This window comes from Panthera tigris, chromosome B3 (genome assembly GCF_018350195.1).
Source record: "Panthera tigris isolate Pti1 chromosome B3, P.tigris_Pti1_mat1.1, whole genome shotgun sequence".
NCBI lineage: Eukaryota > Metazoa > Chordata > Mammalia > Carnivora > Felidae > Panthera > Panthera tigris.
In genome coordinates, this window is record NC_056665.1 from 49,859,844 (window position 1) to 49,878,811 (window position 18,968).

The 18,968-nt window shown below is 35.1% G+C and overlaps 1 protein-coding gene across 1 annotated transcript in view; it reads right to left on the reverse strand.

Annotated features, from left to right (window-relative positions):
* The window catches only part of UNC13C (unc-13 homolog C), a 569,448-nt gene that overhangs the window by 147,615 nt on the left and 402,865 nt on the right, over positions 1-18,968 (reverse strand). The window lies entirely within an intron of this gene.

The window sequence follows — 18,968 nt, forward strand, 5'->3', positions numbered from 1 at the left end:
ATCCATCTTCCACTTGTATTCATTTATCTACCTTTATCATTGTGTAAGCTAACAAATTTTACTCTTTAGGTGAAAGTTCAGACGAATAGAATCAATATATTTAGAGACTAATTAAGCACAGACTTTTCTTTTTTCTCACTCTATTTGTTCATGCTACATTGTAATTTAATTCAACTCAACAAGTCCTATTGATTCTGATGTGCAAACCACTATTCTTCATGCTGTGAGGATACAAAGGAAGCCTAGGACAGGCCCCCAACAGTGTATAGAAAGACTAATCTGTCCTTTGGGTTATGGATACATTAGCCAATTCCAGAGAGCATGGAAGCCTGAAGACATGGACTTCAGTCTTGGCTATAGAAATTGCTGGTCTTGTCAGTTTGGGCAAGCCATTATGCCCCGACAAGTCTGTTTCCTTTTACAGTAAAGGGGACTATAACTATACCTTCCTTTCAGTGTTTTGGGGCTTGAGGGGGGAAATCCAGTGATATAACATTATATAAATGCTATCACTGAAATATACTTTATAAATGGCAGTAATAGTTTTTGTGGTTTTAAGAACCACAATCACGTGAGAAGGCTATTACTGTAATTCTCATAATGAGAATTATGTTTGTCTATGGATGTTAGTGTGCATATATGAAATATATGGAACGTATGATATAAATGTGAAATAAAGACATAATGCAAATTTTGGAAAATATTAACCACTGTTGTGTTTGAGTAAAGAATATATGAGAGTCCATTATGCTTTTGTGCCACTTTAAAAAAAATTTTTTAATGTGTATTCATTTTTGAGAGACAGAGAGAGACAGAGCATGAGTGAGGGAGGGGCAGAGAGAGAGGGAGACACAGAATCTGAAGTAGACTCCAGGCTCTGAGAGGTCAGCACAGAGTCCGACACAGGGCTCGAACTCACAGACGGTAAGATCATGACCTGAGCTGAAGTCGGACGCTTAACCAACTGAGACACCCAGGTGCCCCACTTTTGTGCAACTTTTATATAAAGTATATAAGTTATATATATATTTATGTTGAATATATATACTTATATAAAGTATATTTTATGTGAGGTAAAATATTACAAATTTCATTACTTCTGAAAAATGGAGACAAAGAATGGACTAAACAATGTCATTCCCTGCCACCGTCATATCTAGTTCATGAAATACATTAAGAAAATATTAACTTATATTTTAATGTTTTCAACTATGTATACTAAATTTTGTTGTATTCTTTTTTTTAGCATCTATGGAGATTATCTTATGCCTTTTATTCTTTTATCTATTAATATATTCTATAATATTAACAGGTTTCCTAATGTTAAACTAGCTTTTTGTCTTTGTTTAGGTTGCTAGAACAAAATACCATAGTTTGGGTGGCTTATAAAACAACAGACATTTCTCACTTTTCTGGAGGCTGGGAAGTCCAAGATCAAGGCACCAACAAGGTCATATTTTTGGTAAAGTCCCTTTCCAGTTTGCGGACTGCTGATTTTTCTATATTTGAAGGGTTGAAGGAGCAAGGGGGTTTCTTAGACTTTTTTTTTTTTTTTTTTTTTTTTTTTTAGAGAGAGAGAGAGAGAGAACAAGCTGTGGAGGGGCAGAAAGACAGGGAGACAGAATCCCAAGCAGGCTCTGTGCTGCACAGAGCCTGATGCAGGGCTCGAACTCATGAACTGTGAGATAATAACCTGAGCCAACGTCAAGAGTTGGATGCTTAACCAACAGAACCACTCAGGCAACCCACCAGAGGTTGCTTTTTTAAAATTTTTATGTATGTATGTATGTATGTATGTATGTATGTATTTTTTAAATAAAGGCAAAAACCACATTCAATAGGACTTCACACTCGTGACCTAATTACCTACCCAAAGTCCCACCTCCCAATACCATCACATTGGGCATGATGTTTCAAGATATGAAATTTGAGGGACACAAACATTCAGACCATAACACCTTTCATTCTTGAACTAAATGCCGTTTTACCATGAAGAATTATTTTTGCAGTCTGGATTTGGATTTTGCCTGCTAATATTTCATTTAATGCTTTTGCATCAATATGTTAAATTTGATCACTAAAAAAAGAAAAGGCTTAAATTGGTCTATTTCCAAAGAAATATTGTATTTTTCTAGGAAATTATCAACTTCATTTAGTTTTTCAAATTTATTTGTATACAGTTTTATATAATAGTCTCTTCTGAATTTTTAAAATTTCTATTTAAAGGAATTTTCAGCGACTATTTTTCACTTAAAATATTTCATTTGATATATTTGTGCTTTTTATCCTCTTTTCTTGACTAAATTAGCTGAAAGTTATTCTAATTTTTCAAAAACTAGAATTTTTAGTTATTGTCTGTACCTCATTTGTTTTTGCCTTTATTATCTTCTTCCTTATTAATTATTTTGGTTTACTTTGTTGTTTTTCTTCCAGATTTTTAAGTTGAGAATACAACTCATTTATTTTCTACTTTACATTTTTATTGATCCTAGTGATTATAACTAAGTATTTTCTCTGATCAGTGCTGAAAATATAGCCTATAAATCCATGTAGTATTTTTATTATCATTATTTTTTCTAAATTCTGTAATTTGAGTTTTTATTTCTTCTTTCATCTAATAATAGAGAATATGTGTTTTAATTTTCAGTCAGGACCTTTCTTCATTACTGATACCTAATTTATTGCATTTTGGTTAGGGTACTTTTTTATATTTCTACCATATGGAACTTGTAATGCTTTTTTGTGATCTAACAATTGATCACATATATCAATTGTATTTTTCATTGTCAGAACACACACACATTTATGTATATCTATATCATCTATATCTATCTATATCTATATCATCTATCTGTATACCTCTATCTATCTATCTATCTATCTATCTATCTATCTATCTATATGACATTTATATGTTGTTTTTCCCCTTGACCCTATCTTGTTCATCTTTGTTTTAGTCTTAGCTTTATAGCTAAATCAACTAAGTGCTTACCATAAATTCTTTAGCTGGAGTTTCCTCAGTCATCTTTGATGGATAAAGGTCTCTTACTAATATATTACTCATAAAGGGTTCATGGATATACAATCCTTTGTTTACAGTTTCTTCCCTTGAGTTTCTGCAAAACATTGCTTTACTAATGTTGGCCTTTTGTGTTTCTTGAGGCATCTGATGGCAACCGATTTTTTTTTTCCTTTTCATTCGTTCATTATGCCCAGACACTCTCTTGATAGTTTATCTTTGAAATCTAATAACTTAACAGGATCTGTTTCAGAGTTTCCAACTCCAGGTGGATTTTTCTAGTATCAAGTGGTCCTTGTCAGTACATACCATGGAGTCTTCTTTTGTTTCCATAAAATTTTCTTTTATTACAGTTTTAAATATAAGTTCTGTTTCTTTGTTTTGTTTTCTTTTTTTCAGGGATACTAATTATACATGTTAGAAATTATCACTTGCTAGTCTATTCCATACTGACCTCTGCTCAGTTGGGGAGTCATGTTAATTGCTCCTTGTATTTTCTTATTAACTCTTACCCTAACAAACTCTAATGCTGGATCCCTATTTTGATCATGCCAACTTGTATACATGAGTTTCTGCAAAAAGGAGGAGCTAAAAAAACTTCATTTAAGGGCCAAGGGATTGGCTAAGTAAACTATGTATAGCACACCATAGAATATCTTCTGATGTATTCTTGGTGACAGAATATATAGGATGATTAGAAGATTAGTGGAGTCACAAAATAGTACAATTCCTTTGAAATCTGGGATTTACCCTATTGTCATGATCTCATTAGACATTCTTTTGGCTCATTTATTGCTTCTTTCAAGTTGAAGTACTTCAAAGACAAATCCACAAAGCAGGTAACAATTGCATCAATACATACTGAAATCATAAGGTACTGAAAGCTGCCCATCAGATCCATATTATCAATTTAATACACAGAAAAATTCTGTATACCACGTCAGCTTTCATTATCCTTGAAGATGACAATAAATGAAAATTTTAGTAAAGCATGTTATTGCAGGTGTTCTAAGATATAGAGAAAATCAATGTGTGAATACCTCTGAAATTATTTATTTTTAAAAAGAGCTCCATTTAACCCTCTTGCACTGTTGGTGGGAATGCAAATTGGTGCAGCCACTCTGGAAAACAGTGTGGAAGTTCCTCAAAAAATTAAAAATAGACCTACCCTATGACCCAGCAATAGCACTGCTAGGAATTTACCCAAGGGATACAGGAGTACTGATGCAGAGGGGCACTTGTACCCCAATGTTTATAGCAGCTCTCTCAACAATAGCCAAATTATGGAAAGAGCCTAAATGTCCATCAACTGATGAATGGATAAAGAAATTGTGGTTTATATACACAATGGAGTACTACGTGGCAATGAGAAAGAATGAAATATAGCCCTTTGTAGCAACATGAATGGAACTGGAGAGTGTGATGCTAAGTGAAATCAGCCATACAGAGAAAGACAGATACCATATGGTTTCACTCTTATGTGGATCCTGAGAAACTTAACAGAAACCCATGGGGGAGGGGAAGGAAAAAAAAAAGCATAAGAGACTCTTAAAAACTGAGAACAAACTGAGGGTTGATGGGGGGTGGGAGGGCGGGGAGGGTGGGTGATGGGTATTGAGGAGGGCACCTTTTGGGATGAGCACTGGGTGTTGTATGGAAACCAATATGACAATAAACTTCATATATTGAAAAAAAATAAAAATAAAAAGCTCCATTTGTGAGTCCTTAATATCTTTTCATCACTCAGGAATATGGTCAATAAAGTTGTATTACCCTTAGCATTACAGTGATTTACTTTCATTTTATACTGAAACATCCAACAAATTTATCTGAAGCAGTACTACCTTATAACATGTGTATGGTTGCTATTGAGAGCCTAAGGTAATCAAATGAAAATTTTGGTTAAATCAGTTTTAAACTTAAGACATGTCCACTTCCTTGTGCTGAATACAGACACTAAAGACTTTTCAAAACTATGTTTTACTCATATACAGTAAGTTTTCATTCTTTTAGAAGAAAAAAATAACATTAAATCAAACAAACAAAAAAAAACAAGCACCTCAACCTAATGCTTTATCTACAATATTAACAAATATTTAATTGTAATATTTATTTTCAAAAATGGAAAAATTATTAACACTTCACTAAAATCTCAATATAAAAATAATTGGAAAACTCAGGGAGTTTCTCTCTTTCAAATCGCTAATAAAAAATAATAGCTTTGAAAAATGGGTAAAAGGACATGAATGCAAAAGAAAACACAAATGACTAAATGTAAAAAGATGATCAATTGTATTCATCACTACACAAGGAAAATCCAATTCCAAGACATTGTTTTTCACCTAAGAGATTGATAAAGATTAAGGATATTTCTGATACTGGTGTTGACAAGATATGGGAAATCAAGCACTTTCAAATACCGTTAATGGGAATCTTTAATTACACAAAGTTATTGAAAACTGCTATCAGTATTGGATTTACATTCCTTAACCCACTATTTCTTTCCCCTCACCATCACTCCTGTCATTTTTCATGATATTATTAACTATTTAGATGGTTATTAATGGCCTATTTAGTGCCCTGGTTCTCAGCCTCTAAACTCCATTTCACTGGGCTTGTTCCCCCCTACACCACAGATATCCCTTTCCATGGACCTACCCTAGGTCGTATCATCACCAGCAAGGACATTCCTCCAAAATCTCAATTTCAAGCAGCCTTTTCTTGCAAAGGCATCCTGCTCTTTGACTACTACATCATCTCACTCCCTTTTGTATCCACTTAGCCACATATTTTCTCTATAAATGACCTCCTTCATAACTTTACTTTCTCCTTATCTAATTGACAATGATCCAGGATTATAATCTCTCTTTTACATACACACTCACTATTATACTTGGCCTTTCTTTGTCTTTGTCATACTCACTTGTCAAAGGCCTAACCAGGGAAATCTAATTACTTATCTATTCTGTGCCTTTATCTTAGTGACTTAATATGACTGGAAAAAATATGACCATCCTAATTATTGTTTTCTGAAATGATTGCCACGAAGTTCAAAAGGGCCCTCAGTACTGAAAGTGATCTCTAAGTTTTGCAAAGTTCTTTGCCTCCTATGCTATGAAATTATTTCATACTAGTGTTCTTTTTCCACAAACATCCAAGAAACCCTGTCTTCTCCTCACTCTCAATTGTGTCGAATCACTTAGATTCGACAGTTCCCTCTGCCACATTTACCAACCTGCCTTCTTTTAAAGCTATATACTTTGCCTGTCCCTCCTACTACTATGGCTAAAGTACCCATACTACTATTTAAGCTAACTAGTCCACAGAGAACTGATTTATACATTATTTCCCCCCAAAGACTTTGCTATTGTCTCTCTCTCTTCTTATCATTTTTTCTCTGTCCAACTGAATTATTCCCATAATTATAAAAACATATGACATTTTCCTATTTTTTTAAATTTTGTTTATTTGGATAGGGGTAAGGGTCAGAGAAAAAGGGAGAGAGAATTCCAAGCAGGCTCTGCACTGTCAAGTACAGAGCCTAATGCAGGGTTCAAACTCACAAAATGTGAGATCATGACCTGTGCCAAACCAAGAGCTGGATGCTTAAGTTACTGAGCCACTCAGGTGCCCTGACATTTCCTATTTTTAAATGGATTTTTACTACTTAAATAAAGACCAAAGAGATTAAAAAAATTTTTAAATCTAAGACTATTTTGCTGGGTAACACTGAAATGAAAGGAAGCCACAAAAATTATATAATAGTGTCTTACAACAAAACAATGTAATTTATATGGAAAACACCAAAACAAAAAAAAATCTGCATTACTGTTTTAAAAATTAACATTTATAAAGAAGCCATTTAGATAAAAAATTAAAACTATTCAATGAATTAAAGACCAATATTTCAAGGGTAGGGACAAGAATAAAAATAATATGTAAGTAAAATTAGTCAATGCAATTATTTTATTTTATTTTTAATTTTTTTAAATGTTTATTTATTTTTGAGAGAGACAGAGACAGAATGTGAGTGGGTTGGGACAGAGAGAAGAAGGCACAGAATCTGAAGCAGGCTCCAGGCTTTAAGCTGTCAGCACAGAGCCTGATGCGGGGCTCGAACTCACAAGCTGTGAGATCGTAACCTGAGCTGAAGTCGGATGCTCAATCGACTGAGCCACCCAGGTGCCCCTCAACACAATTATTTTAAAAACTCCTTAGTTATTAAAGAAATTCAAGGTGTAAACAATGAGGCACCACTATTACAACTATTATAATAATTATAATTACAACTATTATAATAACAGATTTAAAATCATTATAATATTCTGTCAAAGTTGTACTGAAACAAGAGCACTCACCCATCACTGGTGACAGTGTCCACTGTTAAAAATGTTGTGACATAATTTGGCAATACAATTTAGGCACATAATCATCTTTGACTCCATAATTCTACTGATAATGTGCCGCAAGGACATAAACAAAATGTGGAAAAAGCATAATATATTTTCATTGTAGCATTATTCATAATACTTTAAGGACTGCTAAGAATCTGATTATCCAAAAATAGGGTGTTGGTTTAAAAGCTGAGGCTAATAGGGGCGCCTGGGTGGCTCAGTCGGTTAAGCGTCCGACTTCAGCTCAGGTCACGATCTCACGGTCCGTGAGTTCGAGCCCCGCGTCGGGCTCTGGGCTGATGGCTCAGAGCCTGGAGCCTGCTTCCGATTCTGTGTCTCCCTCTCTCTCTGCCCCTCCCCCGTTCATGCTCTGTCTCTCTCTGTCTCAAAAATAAATAAAAAACGTTTAAAAAATTAAAAAAAAAAAAAAAAGCTGAGGCTAATGGATTTGGTGGATTTTTATGCAACTATTAATATGATGCTGAAACTCTGCATGAATATTCCAAAATCCAAAATAAAACTGAAAAATACAGAACTGCATCTATACTAGCATTACAATTGTATAAGATTCTGTATGCATATGTAGCTATAGAGTATGGAGTGGTAGACCAGTGGGTCAGCAAAGAAATGATAGAGAAAATTATAAAATACATAGATAAAGGAAAATGAAAACACAACAGTCCAAAATCCAAGGGACATGACAAAAGCAGTTTCACAAGGGAAGTTTATAGCAATACAGGCCTACCTTAAAAAAACAAAAGAAAACAAAACAAACAAACAAAAAACACAAGAAAAATCACTTGCAAATAAACTACCTAACCTTACACCTAAAGGAACTAGAGAAAGAAAAAAGCCTAAAGCTAGTAGAAAGGAGATATTAAACATGAGAGCAGAAATAAATAAAATAGACACTAAAAAAAAACCCCAGAAATGATCAATGAAAACAACAGCTGGTTCTTTAAAAATATAAAATTATAGGGGTACCTGGCTGGCTCAGTTGGTTAAGCATCTGACTTGGCTCAGGTCATGATCTCACAGTTCATGTGTTTGAGCCCCATGGGCTCAATCCCCATGGGATTCTCTCCCTCCTTCTCTCTCTGCCCTTCCCCCATGTGTGCTTTCTCTCTCTCAAAATAAATAAACATTTAAAAAAAACTAAAAAAAATTTTGAAAGACTGTAACTAGATATCAAATCAGAGATTGTATGCCTTTATGGCAAAGGCATAAGCATTAAAGTATGGTACATTTGTCATTTTAGAGTTGAGAAAATTCTGGTTATATGAAACCAGGACTTAAAGAGGACTTCTTATGTTGACCAGAGCAGAGGCATCAACCACACTTAAATTTACATTAAAAAAAAATTTTTTTTAATGTTTATCTTTGAGAGAGAGAGACAGAGTGCAAGTGGGGGGAGGGGCAGAGAGAGAGGGAGAGACAGAATCTGGAGCAAGCTCCAGGCTCTGAGCTGTCAGCACAGAGCCCAACAAGGGGCTTGAACTCATGGACCGTGAGATCATGACCTGAGCTGAAGTCGGACTCTCAACCAACTGAGCCAACCATTTAGTACCAATTTAGTACCTCTAAATTTACATTTTAAAAATGTATGTGTTAACAAGTGAACACAAAGCTATGGAAACAAGGGAACTGAATGTTTAAAATACAGCTATTTTGTAGACACAGAATTTTCTAAGAAGAAAAGCAAACAAATGAGCATCTTTAGTTTGTCATCACCTTCTGTCCATCTTTCAGTAGGAGAACCATGGCCATTAGAAGACACTCTTTGGGGAATCATTTGAATTTGTAAGGATTTAGTCACAAGTTTCATGCAGTTTAGGATTCACCTAGCTGCTGGCTGAGTTGACTTGACTTGAAAAACTGACTTAGGAGGGTGAGTAATGTGGGCTCACCCAGGAATGTCTATAGGCTTTCCTTAAGAGCAGATACCACCAAATATTTTGTTAAGGGACTAAGCTTGTGACTGCTTCAAATTTATTTTACCCTTGGGTGCTTGGGTGGCTCAGTTGCTTAGGTATTTGACTTCAGTTCAGGTCATGATCTCACGGCTTGTGAGTTCGAGCCCCGTGTCGGGCTCTGTGCTGACAGCTCAGAGCCTGGAAACTGCTTCCAATTCTGTGTCTCCCCATCTCCCAGTCTCTCACCTGCTCACACTCTGTCTCTCTTTAAAAAAAATGTTAAAAAAATTTATTTTACCCTATTTCCTCTTATGAACAGATCCACCCCTGCTACTTGGATAAATTTAAGGATTTGAGATAATCAAAGACTATAAGAAATATAAGGGCATAGGAATAATAACTTTCATCATATAGCCAATATGTAGCAATATCTTGAGCTCCCTATAAGTACCTTAGTTAAAAGTTATTTCTAATTTCATGGGGTTCAAAAGTTGATTTTAACCATTAGCCTATAAAATGTGTAATACAAACTAAAGTAGACAGATCCCAGAAAAGGGGGCTCATATCCCTCAGTTTTAACCATCTGTGTGACCTTGAGCAATTATTTGATGTTCCTTGTTACCAGTGTTCTTGTTTGCAAGAGAGCTGAGGTGAACTATCTGAGCTCCCTCTGACATGTCTTAAATTCTAACAGGCATGATTCTCTTCATAAAAGCTTCCCTACCAATTCAACTTCACCCACAGCCTGACTTCTGGGAAAATGGCCTACCTCTGAAGTAAGAGAACATATGAGAGCCCAGAAAATAAACACTCTATAGATTCGGGGAAGTGAAGGGTTGTAATGTGAACAATCAAATCAATCATAGATAAGACTCCAGCTTTATGATAGAAACACCAACTGTTTTGAGAATTACAAGTTTTATAAATTTCAAAGCATCTGTTGAGTTTCTTTGCAGTTTATGTAATAGATGCAACAACAATATTTAGATGCTTGCTGTTGAATATGTATGTCAAGCTTGCCAGCTGGAAATTATTTCATGACTAAAATACCATACATATAATCAAATAGCTAAAGATGGACATACATTTCCTCTTTTGGATCTTTTGGGCACTTGCCAGCACAAAAAAGAGTTGAGGCTAAGTGGTAACCAGTGAGAGCAATTATCCAAAGGGAGGCTAATTCTACAATGGGAAGAAGCAGATTTGTAACCAGACATGCCAAATTGGTGAATGTGTATGCATATAAACCAAATACTCCCATTGCAGGCAGTCAAAAGAGAAATGTAAATTTTTAATTTCAGAAAATATCAACTTACAGGGTCAGTGGTGCTATTTATAATCAATATTTTAAAGGAAAATACTTTGCTCTATATTTACTGGCTTAAAATATTTTTTCATTACAACAGATCTTGCCATTCCTTTCAACTGGTTAACTTCTGCTTGTTCTCGAGATCTCAGTATGAAAATCACTTCCTTAAGGAACATTTTTCTGAATCACCCGATAAAATAAAATGCCCTCTCAAATGTTCTTAAAGCACAATATACTCATCCTTTAAAGAAGATATCGGTCACTTTTACTTAAATAAGCATGAATATTTGATAAATACTTATCTCCTTGACACGATTATGAACTCCATAAGGATAGAGACTCCCTCTTTTTGGTCCAAAATACCTAACACAGTGCCTGATAAAGAATAGACTTTTAAATATTAGCTCTTTAAGTGGTCAAACAAATGAGTAACATTTTTCTATGGATTATGGAACACATTTAAATAAAAATTATAGGCCAACTCACATCTTAGAATATTTTTGTAGTAGACTTTTTAAAATGATTTGAATGACTTTTCAGAATGATTATTTGGTAACTCCTAATATTATAACTATGGAGACTACATCGTCGGGGTTCTTTGACATTGTTCCTATTTCAAATATGTTGTTCTACATTATATGAAAACAATCCCTTACCTGTCAGACTGTGTGTCTTGTTATTTTGGTTAGAAGACGTAGTCAACATAACTATAGGATATTCTGAATTCCGGAAAATAGTAAGAAAGTAATTTGCATAAAACCAACAATCTTCAAAAGTACTTCCTCAGTTGCAATCAATTCATATTACGTAAGATTACAGCACATGTTTTAAATAGATGTGTTTTACAGAATGTGGATCTTACAAGAATGGTGAAACAATCAGAATTCATTTCATCAAACTTTAAAGTTTAAAATAAATAAAGCCAGCTGGGTGTACGTTTTAATATAGTGGCATGTGCTGACAAGATGTGACATTGCATATTCAATGCTCTATTATACATTTTAAATAGACATTATAGAAAGAGGCATAAGTTCTGAGACTGCTATAAAGACAGAGGAAAAGTATTGGATCCTTAGGTAGGACAAAGTCTTGTTATTCAGAGAAGTAAAATTAGCAGAGGTGGTTCCTCAATGCGATGACACAAAATTTGAGGAGATTTCAGTTTTAAAAATTTTAATTATTCCAGGAAATTCTCATGTTGTAAAGCTGAATGTAATCAGCTTTATACATTACTTTTCTTAAAGATGTAATTTAACAAAATCAAACATTCACCAAAATAAAACTTCAAATCCAGTACTCTGTTAACAATAATTATTCTGAATGCTCCTTCCTGAGCAGTGAGTTAACAAATTACTTTGTTTGCAAGGGCAATGGGAAACAAAAACGTTAATGCTACTGCTTTGAGTGTTATCATCTCCTGTACAGGTTTTCTTTAAAGAGAATTTGCAACATGGTTCATGATCTCTGAAATTTCCCACAGGAAGACTTGGTTCACAAAATAGGCAAAATCTGCCCAAACCCCCACACCAACTGTTCCCTTGGTTATATTAGCTATTGAATATACTTGCCAAATTCCAGAACCTCTCAGAGGAATAAATGAATGAAAGACCTCCATTACCAGCAGGCTCATTCTGCCTATTGAACCTTCCTGAGATCGTATTTAGTGTAGTTACCAATCTCACAAGGCCCCTCTTCCATGTAGTGGAAAGAAAATGTGATTCAAATTCCCATGCAAACAGTTCTATTCAGTTAGTAGCAATTTAAGCAAGATAACTCTTTTAAAAGCAATGGCATAGGAAATATGATTTGGCAAGTCATTTAACCTCTGCTTATATTAATTTCTATTAATAGTACTTAATATTGATTTACCTTATAGGATGTTGAGGAGTATAATACATTAATGAGTATGAGCAAGTAGCACATTAAAAAAATGTTGAGGGGCAGCCGGGTGACTCAGCCGGTTAAGCTTCCGACTCTTTGTTTTGGTTCATATCATGATCTCATGATACCTGAGATCAAGCCCCACATCGGGCTCCATGCTAACAGCACCAAGCCTGCTTGGGATTCTTTCTCTCCTCTCTCTCTCTGCCCCTCCCCTGCTCATGTTCTCTCCTCTCAAACACATAAACTTAAATAAATTAAATTAAAAAATGTTGAAACTTGGGGCACCTGGGTGGCTCAGTCGGTTGAGTGTCTGACTTCAGCTCAGGTCATGATCTCCAGCTCAGGTCATGAAGAGCTGATCTCTTCAGCTCAGGTCATGAACTCTCTGACGCGTGAGTTCGATCCCCGCGTCAGGCTCTGTGCTGACCGCTCAGAGTCTGGAGCCTGCTTCACATTCTGTATCTCCCTCTGTCTCTGCCCCTACCCTGCTCATGCTGTCTCTTTCTCTCTCAAAGAATAAATAAACAAACATTAAAAAAATGTTGAACATTATAAAGGAAAAGCAGAAATAACCATGAAAGAAACATGCAAAGATTAGTAATAATTTTAGGATTGCTTTATATTTTACCACAAATGGTAGGTGATACCAGTTGCATTTGGTTATCAAGTAGTAACCAAAATGTTTAAGGTATAATACTTTGAAGGGTATAAAACTAAATATAATAATGCTTTCTCACTAGAAGTTAAATGGAGTAAGAGTTGATAAATCATAACTTAAGAGGGTAAAAAGATAGTTTATTTTTCCTTGTTTCCATGAAAATTGAGTATGGAATCTGAGACTTTCACTTATCCAATATTTCAACATACTATTAGAGACAGTTTTATGGTTAAAGATATGCCTGAATATGAAGTAAACTCTAAAAAATAAAGTGGTAGCCAATTATATATTTGTTCATAGGTTCATTTTCTCAAATTGTGTTATAATAAAGTATTTTAGTGACAAGTATACATCTCAGTATATCATATGCCTTTAACTATCAAAGATAAAACAGGATTAAAAATAAGTTTTTACTATCTCAATCTAATCTCATACATTTGATTCAGAGGTGTATTGCTCTTTATTTTCTGATCCTTACTTTTTAAGTCACATGACATATTTCACCTTAGGCAAAGAGAAATAAAGGAATATCAAAATGACAACATTTTCACTGCAGTTTCAATATTAATTTCTCATAAAGTATAATAACTAATAGATGATAAAACCTGAAATTAATAAACTTGGGTAAAATTCAACTCAGAAAAAAAAAACTAATGAAATTACAAGTGAATAAATATTCATGAATAATACTGATACCTATTAGAAAAGGAAATTTATATCTCTATGTGAATGAATTTGAGAGAAATAATGGAAAAACTACTAGTTATAGTTAATATGTTAAGCCTAATTATAACTATATGTTTCCATATTTATTTACATGTAACCACCTATTATGGTTCATAAGGAATAACTGTTATGATTTGAAAAATATAATGGATGTGTTAAAGTTAAAAACCATTGCATTTCTTTAAAAGGTAAAAGGATGGAACATATGGGAAGTTCATAAAAGAAGGCTTTAACCAGTTAACCTCAGAGGCTTCTCTATGCCTGTTTTCATCATCAGAATTGAAAACATCTATAGAACACTCTTGCCTATAAATCGCTTTTTAAATGCAACTTTATGGAGATATAATTTACCTAGCACAAAGTTCATCTATTTAATGCGTACAGTTCAAAGGGGGTAGAGGAAAAGCAACATTACTGCTAAGCAATACAAGGTTTCTTTTTGCAATGATGAAAATGTTCTAATTAGATTATGAGGATGGTTGCCCAACCCTGTAAATATACTAAAGGACTTTGAGCACTGTTTCGTTCCATGCTTTCAAAAGCCTCTATGAGCCAAGGCTCCAGGGAAAGATGGTATTCATATGCCAAAAACTTTAAGAAATTATGCAAGACTTGAGAAACATGGGACCAAATGAAAGGAAGGAGGCATATGAGGAAACAACTGTTAACAAAGAGGTAGAAACCCACCAGTACACAACCCAGAAGAGTGGGGCAGGAAGAAAGAGCAAGGAGTAGTAAGGGTATATCAACCTTTTGATAAACACCACAGAGGCTAAAAGATACACTGCCTAGGGATTCAGCAGCTATGCTTGCTTACGTTCCTTTAGATCTGGCATAGACAGAATGCCAGGAAACTCACTTGAGGAAGTCACTCATGCAACATAGATTTGTTAACTACTAGCATCCATGTGTCAAGGTACTTTTGTAGATGCTGCAGTTATAGCAGTGAACAAAACAGAAATCTCTCTGCTCTCATGGAGCTTACAGTCCACAGGGGAAATGGGCAATAAACAGATAAATACGTTAAGGTGATAGATTGGAGGTGGTTCTGTTTTCCTATTTCGTAAGTTGGCAAAGACTTCGTTTTCAGATACCTCAAGTGGACAAGGATGCAAGCGCTACAGGCAGAGTGAACAGTATGTGCCAAGAACCTGAGGGAGAGATGTGTTTCATATGATTGGGAAGGGCAAGGTGGTCAGAGTGGCTGAGGCAAATAAATGAGCTGAGAATGGAAGGAGATGAGTTCAGAGAGAAGCCGCCAGCAAAATGTGAGAGCCTTATGGTCTAGGGTAGAGACTTTCAGGATTTCATTCTAAGTGTGATGAGGGTTATGAGCATATGAATGATGTGATTTGATTTTTGTCAATTCAAAGCAAAGACACAATATAAAGATGGTTTCTGAATTGAAGAAATAACTAAGAAATTTTAAGATCTCATTGAGTACCAGGAAAAATTAACAATGAAAGCAGCTCTTCAACATATTTTCAATCTTTAAAATAAATTTTTAAAGTCTAATTAGCATCTAGGCTAAGACAAAACACAACAGATTGTTTAAAAAAAAACAAACAAAAAAACTATTCTGGTCTTACATTCCTTTGCTATAACCCTGAATACCATGAGCTAATAGAGAAATGTCTACAGAGTTTTGAAGGAAAACAAGTATGACCCAATAATTACACCCTAGCCAAGCTGTCATTCAAGTTCAACATAGAGACATTTTCAAACATGCAGGGCTTAGAATATATAACCATGTACACTTTCTAATAAGACTTGCAGATATATGCTGGACAAATAACTAAATTGAGATCAGGGATGACATTGTAAAAAAGTAAAGGAATAAAACCATAATAGGATATTTTCACTTAAAAAGTAACTTGGTTAGTTATAATATAAAAGCTAAAAATATAAAAGTATATTTATAATATGACAAATTTGTGAAAACATATGCATAAGTGTATATATATGTATTATATATGTTTATATATATAATTTCTGGATAATAAGAGTAGGTAATGTTAATATTATTTTTAATTTTTTTTTAACATTTATTCATTTTTGAGAGACAGAGACAGAGCGAGAGTGGGGAGGGGCAGAAACAGAGAGAGAGAGACAGAATCCAACACATGCTCCAGGCTCAGAACTGTCAGCACAGAACCTGATGTGGGGTTCGGAGCCACTGACCACAAGATCATGACCTGAGCTGTAGTCGGACGCTCGACCGACTGAGCCACCCAGGCATCCCATGTTAATATTATTTTTGGTGTTTCTTTATATCTTCCAAATTTCCCATAATTTCTTTTTTTTTTTCAAAAAACTAACACTAAATTTTTAAACAAAGCATAAATCATTCTGTAATATCCTCTGGTGTTAAATAAAATGTCATGTTCCATATTTTTCATGCATTTTAATAGGAGGAAAAACTGAGCTTTTAGGTCTTTAATGAAATACATAGATTCTTAATTTACATAAGGCTTTAGAATATATCTAGTTCAAAAATTTTGAACTCATGTTTTCACACTGAACCCTCCATTTAAGTAAAGACTTAAATAAACATCACCAAAGCTAACGTTCATCAAGCACTGATTCACAGGTGCCAAGCAATTGTCCAGCCCCATTGCTTATCTCATTTAATCCTCAAAACAATGTAATTTCTCAGGTAAAGAAGTTGAAGCATAGAACTGACATGACAATTTCTCAATATCAAGTGGATGGCAAGTGGTGACAGAATTTGTACTCAGCCTGTCTGATTAAAGCCAGTATTCTTTGTTGGTAAGCACTCTGTGCAAGACATCCTCTAAAACAACCCCAAATGATCCCCACCTTCCGGTATTTAAGGGGTAATCCTCTTCCCCTTGACTCTAGCTTGGACCTATTCACCTACTCATTTATATAGCAGAATACAATGAAAGCTGTGAGATAACAGGTTTGTGATTGGGTTACAAGAGATTATGAATTCCACTTGCTAATAGACTCTCTCTGTTGTTTTCTTGGCTTCCACAACTTGATGAAGAGGCCATGTTGGAGAGGCCCACCTGACTAGGAACTAAGAATGGTCATTGCGAACGGCCAAGGAAGAAGTTAGACCATCAACCTAACAACATTTGAAAAACTAAATTCTGCCAACTACCACATGATAGAGCTTGGAAGCAGTTCCTTCACAACTGAGCAATCAGAGGAGACCACAGTCTTGGATGATACCTTGATTGCAGCCTCATAAGAGACCCTAAGCTACAGGACTCAGCTGAGCCAGGCTCAGATGACTATGTTCAGCAAAATAATTCCAGACACTCCCCCCCTCTCAAAAAAGTTCATATCCTAATCCTCAGAACCTATATCTTCTGTTACATGGCAAATGAAAATTAAGTTTGTAGTTGGAATTAAGCTGGCTAATAGGCTGACCTTAGGGTAGGGACGTTATCTTGGATTTAAAGATAGGCCTAATGTAATTTCCAGGGTACTTAAATGTAGGAAAGGAGGCAGAAGAGTCAGTGTAAGAGTGATTCAGTGTGAGACAGACTTGAATAAATATTGATGTCTTTTAAGATGGAAGGTGGCCATAAGCCAGGAAATGTGGGAACCCTCTAAAAGCTATACGCCTCTAAAAGACAAGGAAATGTATTCTCCCATACAGCCTTCCCAAAGAAAGGCAATCCTTCCAATACCTTGATTTAGCTAAGAGACTTCTGACCTACAGAATTGCCTAAAACAATAAATTTTCCTTGTTGTAAGCACTAACTTGGGGAAATAGTTTTTACAGAAACAGATATATAATAAACATACTTTGTCACAGATAGGAAAAATAAGCTGCTTTGGAGTCTTTATTAACATTTCACTTACCACAAAGTAGTCCATAAATTTTCGATAGTGTTCTATAAAGCAAATGAGAAGGCAACTGATCTACACTAACTTCTCACGACATGGAGAAACTCCTCTGAACTGTATCACTAAGAGGGATTACAATTATTGAAAAAAGAATAAACAAGTATTCTAGGCCTCATTTGCATTTGAGTCTATTAAGACAATCTCTTGTGCTTAGTTGTACCTGTCAGTTTTTCTTGCGTGGAGCATGCGATGGTACCTCAGCTTTATACCTGAATCGTAATTCTCCTGTGCTGGAGTTTTCCTGCTTGCAAACTACTTATCGCTAGAGGCCTCTCTTCTGCCTCTACAGAATCTTCACACATATTTCCACCTTGTGCCCAGCTTTCATTTTTTTTTTTCTTTAACTTTTTGCCTTTGTATTCCTCTAAGCCACAGCAGTGGATCTTGACCATGGTGTTATGGCACACTGCCACCTACACAGTGAGTTATGAGTTGTGCCACAATGAAGTTTTTGTTCATCATAGCGATGGTACTGGAGCTTATAGATAATTTCCTGTTTTTATTAAAGAAAAAACTATTATTTAAGATATTGTATTATAATATTGAAATAAATAATATATTATGTTAATATAAACAAAATAATGCCAGTCACACTCTGTTATATGTTAAAGTGGTCCCTGCTGGGAGATTAAGGGCTGGAATTTCCTGTGGCACTCATTTGTTAGCTTGTCAGACTCAGCTCTAGTCAGACCTATTCTGAAGTGAGGATTTAGCATTCTGGAGCATTCCTAAAGAACATTTCCAATGACAAGTAGCTTACAGTGCACTGAAGTCTTTTGGGGAGAAAGAGGAGAGCATTATCATACTGCACAGCAGAATGTACTCACTTTCCCCATTAAATATTTCTGTTCTCCTTCCAAATTGCTTTCATGCTCCAGCCTGCTCTGTTCTAACATCAGACTGTCATCAGGTATAACCTCTGTCTTCCTTTCCTGTTAAGCTTCTAAAAATGTCCTCTTCTTGCCTCTTGCCTCTTAATGCATCTCTTTTTGCCATCTTGAGTACTGTTATGGGACTGAAATGAGTCTGAAGTTCCATCACCATCACGCCACCCGCAAGTAGTTTCTTAACAGGGTAAAATATGTATATGTTGTTTGACATGCTTGCAAAGCTCTGATTTTAAGAATCAAAGGGTTTTAGCCAGAGCCTTTCCCCTTTTCCTCAAGTTGTATATATCGGTTCA